The sequence below is a fragment of the Coregonus clupeaformis genome, unplaced genomic scaffold (assembly GCF_020615455.1).
Source record: "Coregonus clupeaformis isolate EN_2021a unplaced genomic scaffold, ASM2061545v1 scaf1286, whole genome shotgun sequence".
NCBI classification, from domain to species: Eukaryota; Metazoa; Chordata; class Actinopteri; order Salmoniformes; family Salmonidae; genus Coregonus; species Coregonus clupeaformis.
In genome coordinates, this window is record NW_025534740.1 from 88,244 (window position 1) to 101,180 (window position 12,937).

Below are 12,937 nucleotides of genomic sequence, written 5' to 3' on the forward strand. Positions count from 1 at the left end.
GTCAGGGAGGGAGGAGGTAGTGGTAATTGGACTGGGATTTTAGCGACTGTAAGACAGAGACTGGGTTTTTGGGGACTGAGATGACTGACTTTTGAGGGCAAGGTTTTAATCATCAAGGCTGTGATTTTACCTGTCCTTTTATTAATCAGTTCTGTTTTTATCCCTCCTAGGAAAACATTGTTAGCTCTGGACCGGATGCTTTTTTCTTTTCTTTGGGGAAGCAAGTGGGAGAGGCTGAGGAGGGAGGTGGTAAAGAGGCCCAGGCTCAGGGGGGAAGGCTTGCCTGACCTCTACTTGTTCCTGGGCAGCCGCTATACAGCGTTACATCTCACTCTTGCCACCTCCCCGGTCAGCAACAAGACCCAGGCCCTCGCACGGTTCTGGCTGTTCTTATCAGTTTAAACTTCAGTTAGTGCTAAATACGGCTGCTAGAATCCTGACTAGAACCAAGAAATTTGATCATATTACTCCAGTGCTAGCTTCCCTACACTGGCTTCCTGTTAAGGCAAGGGCTGATTTCAAGGTTTTACTGTTAACCTATAAAGCGTTACATGGGCTTGCTCCTACCTATCTTTCCGAGTTGGTCCTGCCGTACATACCAATACGTACGCTACGGTCACAAGACGCAGGCCTCCTAATTGTCCCTAGAATTTCTAAGCAAACAGCGGGAGGCAGGGCTTTCTCCTATAGATCTCCATTTTTATGGAACAGTCTGCCTACCCATGTGAGAGACGCAGACTCGGTCTCAACCTTTAAGTCTTTACTGAAGACTTATCTCTTCAGTAGGTCATATGATTGAGTGTAGTCTGGCCCAGGAGTGTGAAGGTGAACGGAAAGGCTCTGGAGCAACGAACAGCCCTTGCTGTCTCTGCCAGGCCGGTTCCCCTCTCCACTGGGGTTCTCTGCCTCTAACCCTGTTGCAGGGGCTGAGTCACTGGCTTGCTGGTGCTCTTTCATGCCGTCCCTGGGAGGGGTGCGTCACTTGAGTGGGTTGAGTTACTGACGTGATCTTCCTGTCTGGGTTGGCGCCCCCTTGGTTTGTGCTGTGGTGGAGACCTCTGTGGGCTATACTCGGCCTTGTCTCAGGATTGTAAGTTGGTGGTTGAGGATATCCCTCTAGTGGTGCGGGGGGCTGTGCTTTGGCAGAGTGGGTGGGGTTATATCCTTCCTGTTTGGCCCTGTCCGGGGTTTCTTCGGATGGGGCCACAGTGTCTCCGGACCGCTCCTGTCTCAGCCTCCCAGTATTTATGCTGCAGTAGTTTATGTGTCGGGGGGGCTGGGGTTAGTTGGTTATACCTGGAGTACTTCTCCTGTCTTATCCAGTGTCCTGTGTGAATTTAAGTATGCTCTCTCTAATTCTCTCGTTCTCTCTTTCTCTCTGAGAACCTGAGCCCTAGGACCATACGTCAGGACTACCGGGCATGATGACACCTTGCTGTCCCCAGTCCGCCTGGCCTTGCTGCTATTCCAGTTTCAACTGTTCTGCCTGCGGTTACGAAACCCCTACCTGTCCCAGACCTGCTGTTTTCAACTCTTAATGATCGGCTATGAAAAGCCAACTGAGAGACCTGAGCCCTAGGACCATACGTCCGGACTACCGGCCGTGGTGACTCCTTGCTGTCCCCAGTCCGCCTGGCCTTGCTGCTATTCCAGTTTCAACTGTTCTGCCTGCGGTTATGGAACCCCCTACCTGTCCCAGACCTGCTGTTTTCAACTCTTAATGATCGGCTATGAAAAGCCAACTGAGATTTATTCCTGATTATTATTTGACCATGCTTGTCACTTATGAACATTTTTGAACATCTTGGCATGGTTCTGTTATAATCTTCACCCGGCACAGCCAGAAGAGGACTGGCCACCCCTCATAGCCTGGTTCCTCTCTAGGTTTCTTCCTAGGTTTTCGCCTTTCTAGGGAGTTTTTCCTAGCCACTGTGCTTCTACACCTGCATTACTAGCTGTTTGGGGTTTTAGGCTGGGTTTCTGTACAGCACTTCGAGATATTAGCTGATGTAAGAAGGGCTATATAAAATAAAATTGATTGATTGATTGATTAATATCTGATACGTCCCCTATCTGGGGACCATATATTGAATTGATTTTTGGAACAGGGAGATGGAATAGGGGCTTGCTCCGTCCACTCCACGCATCGACCTGGTATTGCAGTACCTCCAGGAACGGTGCACCCCCTGTCATTGTAAAGATAAATCAGGCAAAGACAACAGAATTGCTTTGTTATATTCCATTAGGATCACGATGTATTTTATATTTTCACGTTTGACCATCTTCATCTCAATGTCAATGATGGCTAGAAAGTGATGGTGAAGTCAGTCACTGTTATATTGACTATGATAGCTGATGTGAATGGTGCGTTAATCATCTAATCAAATCAATGTTTATTCGTCACATGCACAGGATACAGGGTGTAAATGGTACAGTGATAATGCTTTAAAGATAATGCTTTAAAAAAATCTTGGCATAGATTGGGAGTTGATCAACGTTGGGAATAACCACTTTTGACTGTTACAAAGTAACACATTTGTAGGTTCGTAAGTCACGTGGTCATCTGCCCTCCAATCGGAAATGACAGAAAGTGTTTATAAATTAAATCCAGATTAACAGCTAAATCTGAATAATAATATATGAAATACGGGTGGGGGAATCAATTTAGAGATAATAATATTGAGGCCTTCATAAAGTTGCCGTCCTAAATTATTTAGAGGCCAAACTTCAAAGATGTCCATGGCACTGGACTGCAGTAAGAGCTAGGCCTACAGTGCGGCCTACGGAGCGGTCCTGGTGTATGGTCCTGGCTGCCTAAATGTTTCCTCCACATAATAAACTGTACAAACATGGCACTTTAGAGGGTTACTTTTACAATTAGCCTTACTCAGTCACTACAACAAACTTCCTATCATGGACATGAAATGCCACTAGGCCTAATGAAGATACCGTATATGTAAGTTACTTAGTTTGTGTCTTGTGAATCAACTGGTATGCGCAATAGGGTTTAATATTTCCCCGGTGTTTTACAAATGTTCCATCCCGAGAATTAATCACTCTTCTCCCCGGGTAACCCGGTATTTTCCGCCCATACCGGAAGTGTCATTCAAAAGCATTATATCGCTTATAAATGTCTGGATTTGATTAGAGCTTTGATCAGCATGAAAATACAAACCTGATGCTACCTGAGCCTGATCAGACATATATTAAATGCATTTAATGAGCCCTACATTAACAACATTTAATGAGCCCAAGCCCCAAAAAAGGCCAAATGATTGTGTGGTTTCCCAATAGGTCCACCAGGTCCTCACTTACAATGACTGGAAAACATTGTTGCATTTAAACTTTGTATCACCAGTTAGTGTGATGAACGTGATAAAATATATTTGCAATGGGAAGTAATAGCTGGTTTGTTAATTTGATTTTGGAAAGGAAATGGTTGTGCTGTTGTATTGTTCTGACTTCATGGGGCCTACTGGAGTGAATGGGCGGCTTATTCTCTAACATTATTTGATGCTGTGTGAGACTGCTGTCTCCTGGCTATCAGCCCTGTCTCTGTGTTTGACCAAAACTGGCTCTCCTTCAGCGCCATGGAGTGCACAGGTATTACGGTTGCTGTCCTTTCAGCACCACAAGCCTTTCACATCTGATGTGACACTGTTGTTGTCTCTATTGGTGATAGTGTGATAGTGGTGCTCGCTACCATAAGCTGTGCAAGCAGTGCATTATGTTAAAATCAAATCAAATTGTATTGGTCACATATACATATTTAGCAGATGCTATTGCGGGTGTAGCGAAATGGTTGTGTTTCTAGCGCCAACAGTGCAGTAGTATCTAACAATACACAACAATACACACAATACACTCAAATCTAAAAGTAAAAGAATGGATTGAAGAAATATATAAATACTAGGATGAGCAACGTCAGAGTGGCATAAACTAAAATACAGTAGAATAGAATACAGTATATACATATGAGATGAGTAAAGCAAAAATATGTAAACATTATTAAAGTGACTAGTGTTTCATTATTAAAGTGGTCATTGATTCCAAGTCTATATATGTAGGTAGCCTCTAAGCTGCAGGGTTGCGTAACCGGGTGGAAGCCGGCTAGTGATGGCAGGTGAGTTACCGCCGCTCTGATATCCAAAAGTTATTTCCGGCTGTAATGTCGTAACACAAAAAAAAAACGTTTTCTGTTCTTTTCATGTTTGTTTTTTTATTCAACTTATTGTTAGATTTTTGGTCCCTCTGAAGGCCTAGGTCCTATAGTCACGGTCTGTTTGTGACATCAGTGTGTCATGTACTGGAAAAGGGTCTATAACCACTTCCTCAAAATAGTCAGAAAACTCAAGAAATCTGTCATTAATGTTGATGTTTTTGCCGAGGAGATCTTAGTGGTGCAATTTTACATTTAACTAAGATGTTTGTTGCAGTATTTCTCAATGAAAAAATCTGCATGAAAACGACTCGTCTCTCATTTAAGGACAAAGACTTTATTGAAGAATACCTACTGTTGACCAATAACCCCCTTCCCCTTCGGCTACAGACTTCGGCTTGACTCGAGGAAAAAATGTTGTGTGCCAGAACAGCTGAAAAAACCCTTACCGTAAGTCCAAAACGAAAACAAAATGTAGTCATAATATATGCACAAACTCTTCCCAACTGTTTCGGCTGGGAAGCATGCTGACGCCTTAAAGGCTAACAAAAAGTATGTCTTACAATGGTTTCAGTAGTCCTACACTGTCACAAGGTATAGATTATACCCCTATTTAGACCTGAAGTAGCAGACAGTCTAAATCCAGATGATTGACATTGTCGGACTACTAAAACCATTTGTAACAGAATTTTAGCTAGTCTGCCGAGTTAAATAAAGGTTCAATAATAATAATAAAATATGTACATGCTAAAATCTCCACTGTAGAACACACAGGGTGTTCACTCCTTAGGCCTACCTTCCTTTCTGCGTCGGACTTCGGCCTCAAGTCTTGGGTGGAAAATCTACTTCTGAAAGTACCATGCTTAGATTCATACACAGCCACAGTTTGTCATGGGCCTCTCACTCCACCGGGTTACCACCTTTATTTTCTTCCACTCTGCTCACCACTCTCTCTACTCAGCCTAACTAGCTCCACCTGTCCCTGCTCTGCTCTGCTCTAATTACTCTGCCAGCTGCGCTGCATTACCCACTACCTCTCCCAGTATTTAAGGCCCTGTCTTTCAGCTCTCCGGTGTCAGATCGTCTGCAAAGCTCACACCCGGAACCTGTTTGCTCGCGCTTCTGGCTCACCCTGGTTTTGTGACCCCGGACCTGCCTGTTTTTTGGATACTCTTCTGCCTCAGGAGATCCAGACCTGCTTCTGCCATTACGACTCCTGACTACTCTTCTATCCCGGTAACTCTGACCAGCCTTCTGCCTTGCTACTACGTATTTTGGATTTCCCTTGAACTGTACTGCTGCCTGGTTTCATTCCGCCTGTTGTGTCTGTGTCTCCCCCAGGACTTCTGGACCACCCACCACCGGCTTCATAGGACGCATCGCTGCCACTGGGGGGCACAGACCCAGCGCATTGGACGGGATCCCTGTTACCCCCTGGAACCTTCATTCACTCCCTACTTCCCTTTTCCTTAAGTTTAATAAACTTTCTGGTGTGACGCAATTGTGGTCCTCTGGTCGTCTGTCTGAACCGTGACAGTACGATCTGACCATTATGGACTCAGCGCACACTTTCCCCCGACATGGAAACCGATGAGCATGAGCAGCAGTTCCAGCAGCAGCAACAACAACTCGCCATGATCATTCAACTCCTCACCAACCTTACCCCAGCCAGTCTGCCCACCAGCCCAGCCCCCCGAGTTACCTGCCCCGGTCAGTTGCAGCCGCTTGCCCGAACCCAAGATTGGAAAACCCGAGCGGTTCAACGGCGATTCAACCCAGGTCCGGCCATTCCTGACTAGCTGCCGACTTCAGTTCTCCTTGCAGCCAAGGACCTTCGCCACGGAGGGGGCTAAAGTTGGGGTATGCCATCACTCACCTGACGGGCCGAGGCTCGACTCTGGGGAACAGCAGAGTTCGAACGTCAAACCCCCGCATGTGCAACCTTCGACCTGTTTGCTGAGGAGATGCTGAAGGTGTTTGACCTGGATTCACCCACCGCAGAGGCGTCTCGTGAACTGTTCAGTATTCGACAAGGCAGACGTACAGTCGCAGACCATTCCATCGACTTCCGAACCCTGGCTAGACGAAGTTCTTGGAACACACCATCGTTGGTGGGACGCGTTCTTCCATAGTTTGGCTGACTATATCAAGGACGAGTTGGTCTCCCATGAACTGCCTTCCACTCTTGATGAAGCCATCGCACTGACTGTCAGGATCGACAGAAGGATACAGACCCGTCGTCGTGAGAGGGGGCGCCAAGGGCCACCTACTACCGGCATTCGGAGAGATCCGACTGGGCTCCTGTCATCTACTGCCACTCACCCAGGTCAGCTTGATCAGTCTGAGCCTATGGAGATTGGGCGAGCCTCCCTCACTCCTGCAGAGCGCCAGCGCCGCTCACCTCAAACCTCTGCCTCTATTGTGGAGGTGAGGGACATCGATGTGGTAACCTGCCCTTTAAAGGGCCGAAGCTCACCGGGCATAGGGGAGTCCGGTTGAGTTCAATGACCATCCAGTCCTCCGACCGCAAACCCCTGCTGCAAGTTCACCTCCGCCTCTCTGACTCAACTCACACCCTGGCTGCTCTGGTGGATTCTGGCGCCGAGGCCAACATAATGGACATCAAGCTGGCACGCCAACTGGGACTGGAGAACCTCCGTTTGACACCTCCTATTCCTGCCCGGGCACTGGACGGACACTTACTGGATCGGTCACTCATGTCACGGCCCCGGTCTCGATGGGTCTGTCCGGAAACCATCAAGAAACTATCCAGTTTCACCTGCTCCCCCTCTCCAGGCCAACCCCTCATCCTGGGTTACCCATGGCTCCGCCGGCACAACCCTCAGCTCGACTGGGTGACCCGGGGTGATCAGGGAGTGGGGAGAGGACTGCCACCGAACCTGCCTGCTTGCTGCCGCACTACCCCCTCAGCCAGTACCTACTAACTCCGCTCCTGACCTCTCCAATGTCCCAGAATGCTACCATGGTCTCAGAGAGGTGTTTAACAAAGCAAGAGCCACATCTCTGCCCCCCTCACCGACCGCGATCGACTGTGCCATCGACCTCCTCCCTGGAACAGCTCCTCCAAAGGGTCGTCTTTATTCGTTGTCTGCTCCTGAAAGAAAGTCCATGGAGGACTACATCAATGGCTCTCTGTCCGCAGGATTAATCCGTTCATCTTCATCTCCTGCTGGTGCTGGCTTCTTCTTTGTGGGGAAGAAGGACGGATCTCTTCGCCCCTGCATCGACTACAGGGGACTCAACGACATCACAGTGAAGAACCGTTACCCTCTGCCTCTGCTCACCTCTGCTTTTGAGTTGCTCCAGGGAGCCACTGTTTTTACCAAGTTGGATCTCAGAAACGCTTACCACCTAGTGCGGATCCGGGAGGGAGATGAATGGAAAACCGCATTCAATACACCAACAGGCCACTACGAGTATCTGGTTATGCCTTTTGGCCTCACCAATGCTCCTGCTGTGTTCCAGGCTCTAGTGAATGATGTACTGCGGGACATGTTAAACAAGTTTGTCTTCGTTTACCTGGATGACATCTTAATCTACTCCAGAAACCTGTCTGAACACACCCGCCATGTCCAGCAAGTCCTTCATCGTCTTCTGGAGAATTCCCTCTACGCCAAGGCAGAGAAATGTGAGTTTCACGTCAAGACAGTGGCCTTCCTGGGGTACATAGTGGCAGAGGGAAGTATCCAAATGGATCCTGCCAAAGTATCAGCAGTCACTTCATGGCCTGTTCCGGAGAACAGAAAGAAGCTGCAACAGTTTCTGGGGTTTGCTAACTTCTATAGGAAGTTTATCCGGAACTACAGTACCGTTGCTGCCCCTCTCACTGCTCTAACCAGCACCAAGCAACCCCTTCACCTGGACCCCAGCAGCCGACAAAGCCTTCAGTACCCTCAAGGTGAGGTTCACCTCCGCTCCCATCCTCCAGATGCCTGATGTGGACCGGCAATTCATTGTGGAGGTGGACGCCTCGGATGTGGGAGTTGGTGCTGTGATTTCTCAGTGGGCTGCGGAGGATAGGAAGCTCCATCCCTGTGCCTTTTTCTCACGTCGGTTGTCCCCCTCTGAGTGCAATTACGACATAGGGAACCGTGAGCTGCTGGCTGTGAAGCTTGCCTTGGAGGAGTGGCGTCACTGGCTGGAGGGGTCCACCATTCCATTTCTCGTTTGGACCGATCATAAGAACTTGGAGTACATCCGCACGGCCAAAGCGGTTGAACTCCAGGCAGTCCCGCTGGGCCCTGTTCTTCACCAGGTTTAATTTCACTCTGTCATACCGGCCTGGATCACGCAACACCAAGCCAGACGCCCTCTCCCGTCAATTCCAGAAGGATGACACCCCCCTCCAAGGACCCTGTGTCGATTCTGCCAAGTCCCTGCATCGTTGCAGCTCTGACCTGGGCTGTTGAGGAACAGGTGCTGGAGGCTCTCCGTAACCAGCCAGGTCCCAGCACTTGCCCAGCTGACCGCCTTTTTGTCCCCGAAGACCTGAGGTCCCAGGTCGTTCAGTGGGGACATGACTCCCGCCTAGCTTGTCACCCTGGCTCCACCCGCACTTACAACCTGCTCGCCCAGAGGTTCTGGTGGCCCTCTCTGAGGAAGGATGTGCGGGGAATTCGTCCAAGCCTGCCCCATCTGCAACCAACACAAGTCGTCCTGCCAGCCCCCAGCCGGATTGCTGCAGCCCCTGCCTGTGCCCAGACGTCCCTGGTCTCACATCGCCCTTGACTTTGTCACGGGCTGCCCCCTTCAAGTGGCATGACCGTCATTCTCACCATCGTTGACCGTTTCAGCAAGATGGCACACTTCATTCCCCTCCCCAAGCTCCCAACCGCCAAGGAGACCGCCCAGGTGGTCCTGGAACACGTCTTCCGGATCCACGGACTGCCAAAGGATGTAGTTTCTGACCGTGGTCCACAATTCTCCTCCGCTTTTTGGAAGGAGTTCTGTCACCTGCTGGGAGCCACAGTCAGTCTGACTTCCGGATTCCATCCCCAATCCAATGGGCAGTCAGAGCGGGCTAATCAGGAGCTCGAGAAGGCACTGCGATGCATGACTTCACGCAACCCCCACTCCTGGTCGCAGCAATTGACATGGGTGGAGTACGCACACAATTCTCTGACCTGCTCTGCCATCGGTATGTCCCCTTTCCAATGTGTTTATGGATACCAGCCTCCTCTATTTGCCAGCCAGGAAGAGGAGGTTACTTGCCCATCTGCACTTGCTTTTGCCCGTCGATGTCGCCGCACCTGGTCACAAGCCCGAGCCACACTCCTCAGATCCGTTGCCAGCTACACTACCGGGGCCAACCGTCGGAGAATTCCTGCTCCCACCTACCATGTTGGTCAAAGGGTGTGGTTGTCATCGAAGAACCTGCCACTCAGGGTGGAGTCGCAGAAGCTGGCACCTCGGTTCATTGGCCCATTCCCTATCATAAGAGTGATTAGCCCAACTGCTGTCCGGCTCCAACTGCCAAATTCCTGAGGGTGCACCCCACTTTCCATGTGTCTAAGATTAAGCCCATCCATGAGAGTCCGCTGGTCCCTGCTGCGCCTGGTCCTCCTCCTCCACGGCTCGTCGATGGTGGTCTGGTTTACACCGTCCGCCGCCTGCTTCGGTCCAGACGGAGGGGTAGGGGTCTCCAGTACCTCATTGACTGGGAGGGCTATGGACCTGAGGGAGAGGACCTGGGTGCCAGCTAGTCGGATTGTGGATAGGACTCTCATCACCGCTTTCCACCAACGGCATCCTGATCAACCTGCAATCCGTAGGGGCCGCCCCAGAGGGGTCCCTAACCGTCCGGCCCGCTCGGCTTCCTGTCCTGTGCCTGATCCTGTCTCGGGACCTGTCCCATCTCCCCGACCACGGCCCTCCGGCTTCCTCCGAGGATGAGGGACGTTCACTCGGACCGTTCGGGAGGAGTTCTAGCCCTCCTCCGGCTCCCCTCCTCCCGCCCGGCGTGGTGTTGCTCTTGGGACTTCTGGGGCCGTCCCTTGGGGGGTTCTGTCATGGGCCTCTCACTCCACCGGGTTACCACCTTTATTTTCTTCCACTCTGCTCACCACTCTCTCTACTCAGCCTAACTAGCTCCACCTGTCCCTGCTCTGCTCTGCTCTAATTACTCTGCCAGCTGCGCTGCATTACCCACTACCTCTCCCAGTATTTAAGGCCCTGTCTTTCAGCTCTCCGGTGTCAGATCGTCTGCAAAGCTCACACCCGGAACCTGTTTGCTCGCGCTTCTGGCTCACCCTGGTTTTGTGACCCCGGACCTGCCTGTTTTTTGGATACTCTTCTGCCTCAGGAGATCCAGACCTGCTTCTGCCATTACGACTCCTGACTACTCTTCTATCCCGGTAACTCTGACCAGCCTTCTGCCTTGCTACTACGTATTTTGGATTTCCCTTGAACTGTACTGCTGCCTGGTTTCATTCCGCCCTGTTGTGTCTGTGTCTCCCCCCCCCAGGACTTCTGGACCACCCACCACCGGCTTCATAGGACGCATCGCTGCCACTGGGGGGGGCACAGACCCAGCGCATTGGACGGGATCCCTGTTACCCCTGGAACCTTCATTCACTCCCTACTTCCCTTTTCCCTTAAGTTTAATAAACTTTCTGGTGTGACGCAATTGTGGTCCTCTGGTCGTCTGTCTGAACCGTGACACAGTTTCGATGCAAACAAGACACACTGGTTTGGCATTGGAGAAATATGATGAATATATTTTATTGGAACAGGTAGGCAGGGGTGGAAAAAGTACCCAATAGTCATACTTGAGTAAAAGTAAAGATACCTTAATAGAAAATGACTTAAGTAAAAGTGAAAGTCACCCAGTAAAATACTACTTGAGTAAAAGTCTAAAAGTATTTGGTTTTAAATATACTTGAGTTTCAAAAGTAAACATAGTTGCCAACCCCCATATATTGTAAATTAAATCTGGTTGGTATACGATTGACATGGGAAAATAATGTACCTTTGAAAACCCTATGAAATAGCTCCCCAATACCGTCTGATGCATATATTTAATGTATTACATGAATGGTGACCACAGCCCTTCCGACAATACATTTAAATTATGACAGATCTGGCCGTATCTTCTCTCTATGTTTCTAATGAATACCATGGTACTACCATGTCAGGAAAATACCATGGTACTGGTGCAACTACCATGGTGTGTTCCTGACATGGTAGTACCATGAAATAAATACCATGGTACTATCATTTTCTTTTGGTCACTACAGTGTCATGTTCTTGGAACCATTCCTGGACAAGCCTTGTTGCATGGGGTATAATCCTGCTGAAAAAAATATATTTGAAGATGGATAACTGCTGCCATGAAGGGATGCACCTGATTGGCAATGATGTTTAGATATCCTGTGGCATTCAAACGTTGCTCCACTTTTATCAAGGGGCCCAATACGTGCCATAAAAACACACCCCCCACCACCATCCTGCAATGCTGACACACGGCATGGATGCATGTACTCATGGTTTTCTCCATACCCTAGTCCTCCCATCAGCGTGAAACAGCAGGAACCGAGATTCATCAGACCAGGCAATGTTTTTCAAATTCTCCAGTGTCAATCAATCAATCAATTTTATTTTATATAGCCCTTCTTACATCAGCTAATATCTCGAAGTGCTGTACAGAAACCCAGCCTAAAACCCCAAACAGCTAGTAATGCAGGTGTAGAAGCACGGTGGCTAGGAAAAACTCCCTAGAAAGGCGAAAACCTAGGAAGAAACCTAGAGAGGAACCAGGCTATGAGGGGTGGCCAGTCCTCTTCTGGCTGTGCCGGGTGGAGATTATAACAGAACCATGCCAAGATGTTCAAAAATGTTCATAAGTGACAAGCATGGTCAAATAATAATCAGGAATAAATCTCAGTTGGCTTTTCATAGCCGATCATTAAGAGTTTGAAAACAGCAGGTCTGGGACAGGTAGGGGTTCCATAACCGCAGGCAGAACAGTTTAAACTGGAATAGCAGCAAGGCCAGGCGGACTGGGGACAGCAAGGAGTCACCACGGCCGGTAGTCCCGACGTATGGTCCTAGGGCTCAGGTCTCTCAGTTGGCTTTTCATAGCCGATCATTAAGAGTTGAAAACAGCAGGTCTGGGACAGGTAGGGGTTTCGTAGCCGCAGGCAGAACAGTTGAAACTGGAATAGCAGCAAGGCCAGGCGGACTGGGGACAGCAAGGTGTCATCATGCCCGGTAGTCCTGACGTATGGTCCTAGGGCTCAGGTTCTCAGAGAGAAAGAGAGAACGAGAGAATTAGAGAGAGCATACTTAAATTCACACAGGACACTGGATAAGACAGGAGAAGTACTCCAGGTATAACCAACTAACCCCAGCCCCCGACACATAAACTACTGCAGCATAAATACTGGAGGCTGAGACAGGAGCGGTCCCGGAGACACTGTGGCCCCCATCCGAAGAAACCCCGGACAGGGCCAAACAGGAAGGATATAACCCCACCCACTCCGCCAAAGCACAGCCCCCGCACCACTAGAGGGATATCCCCAACCACCAACTTACAATCCTGAGACAAGGCCGAGTATAGCCCACAGAGGTCTCCACCACAGCACAAACCAAGGGGGGCGCCAACACAGACAGGAAGATCACGTCAGTAACTCAACCCACTCAAGTGACGCACCCTCCCAGGGACGGCATGAAAGAGCACCAGCAAGCCAGTGACTCAGCCCCTGCAACAGGGTTAGAGGCAGAGAACCCCAGTGGAGAGGGGAACCGCCTGGCAGAGAC

General features: G+C 49.7%; 1 pseudogene; it reads left to right on the forward strand.

The window, feature by feature from the left end:
* Window positions 1–1,986: 1,986 nt before the first annotated feature.
* On the forward strand, window positions 1,987–2,188 carry LOC123486587 (annotated as a pseudogene).
* The last annotated feature ends 10,749 nt before the right edge of the window (window positions 2,189–12,937 follow it).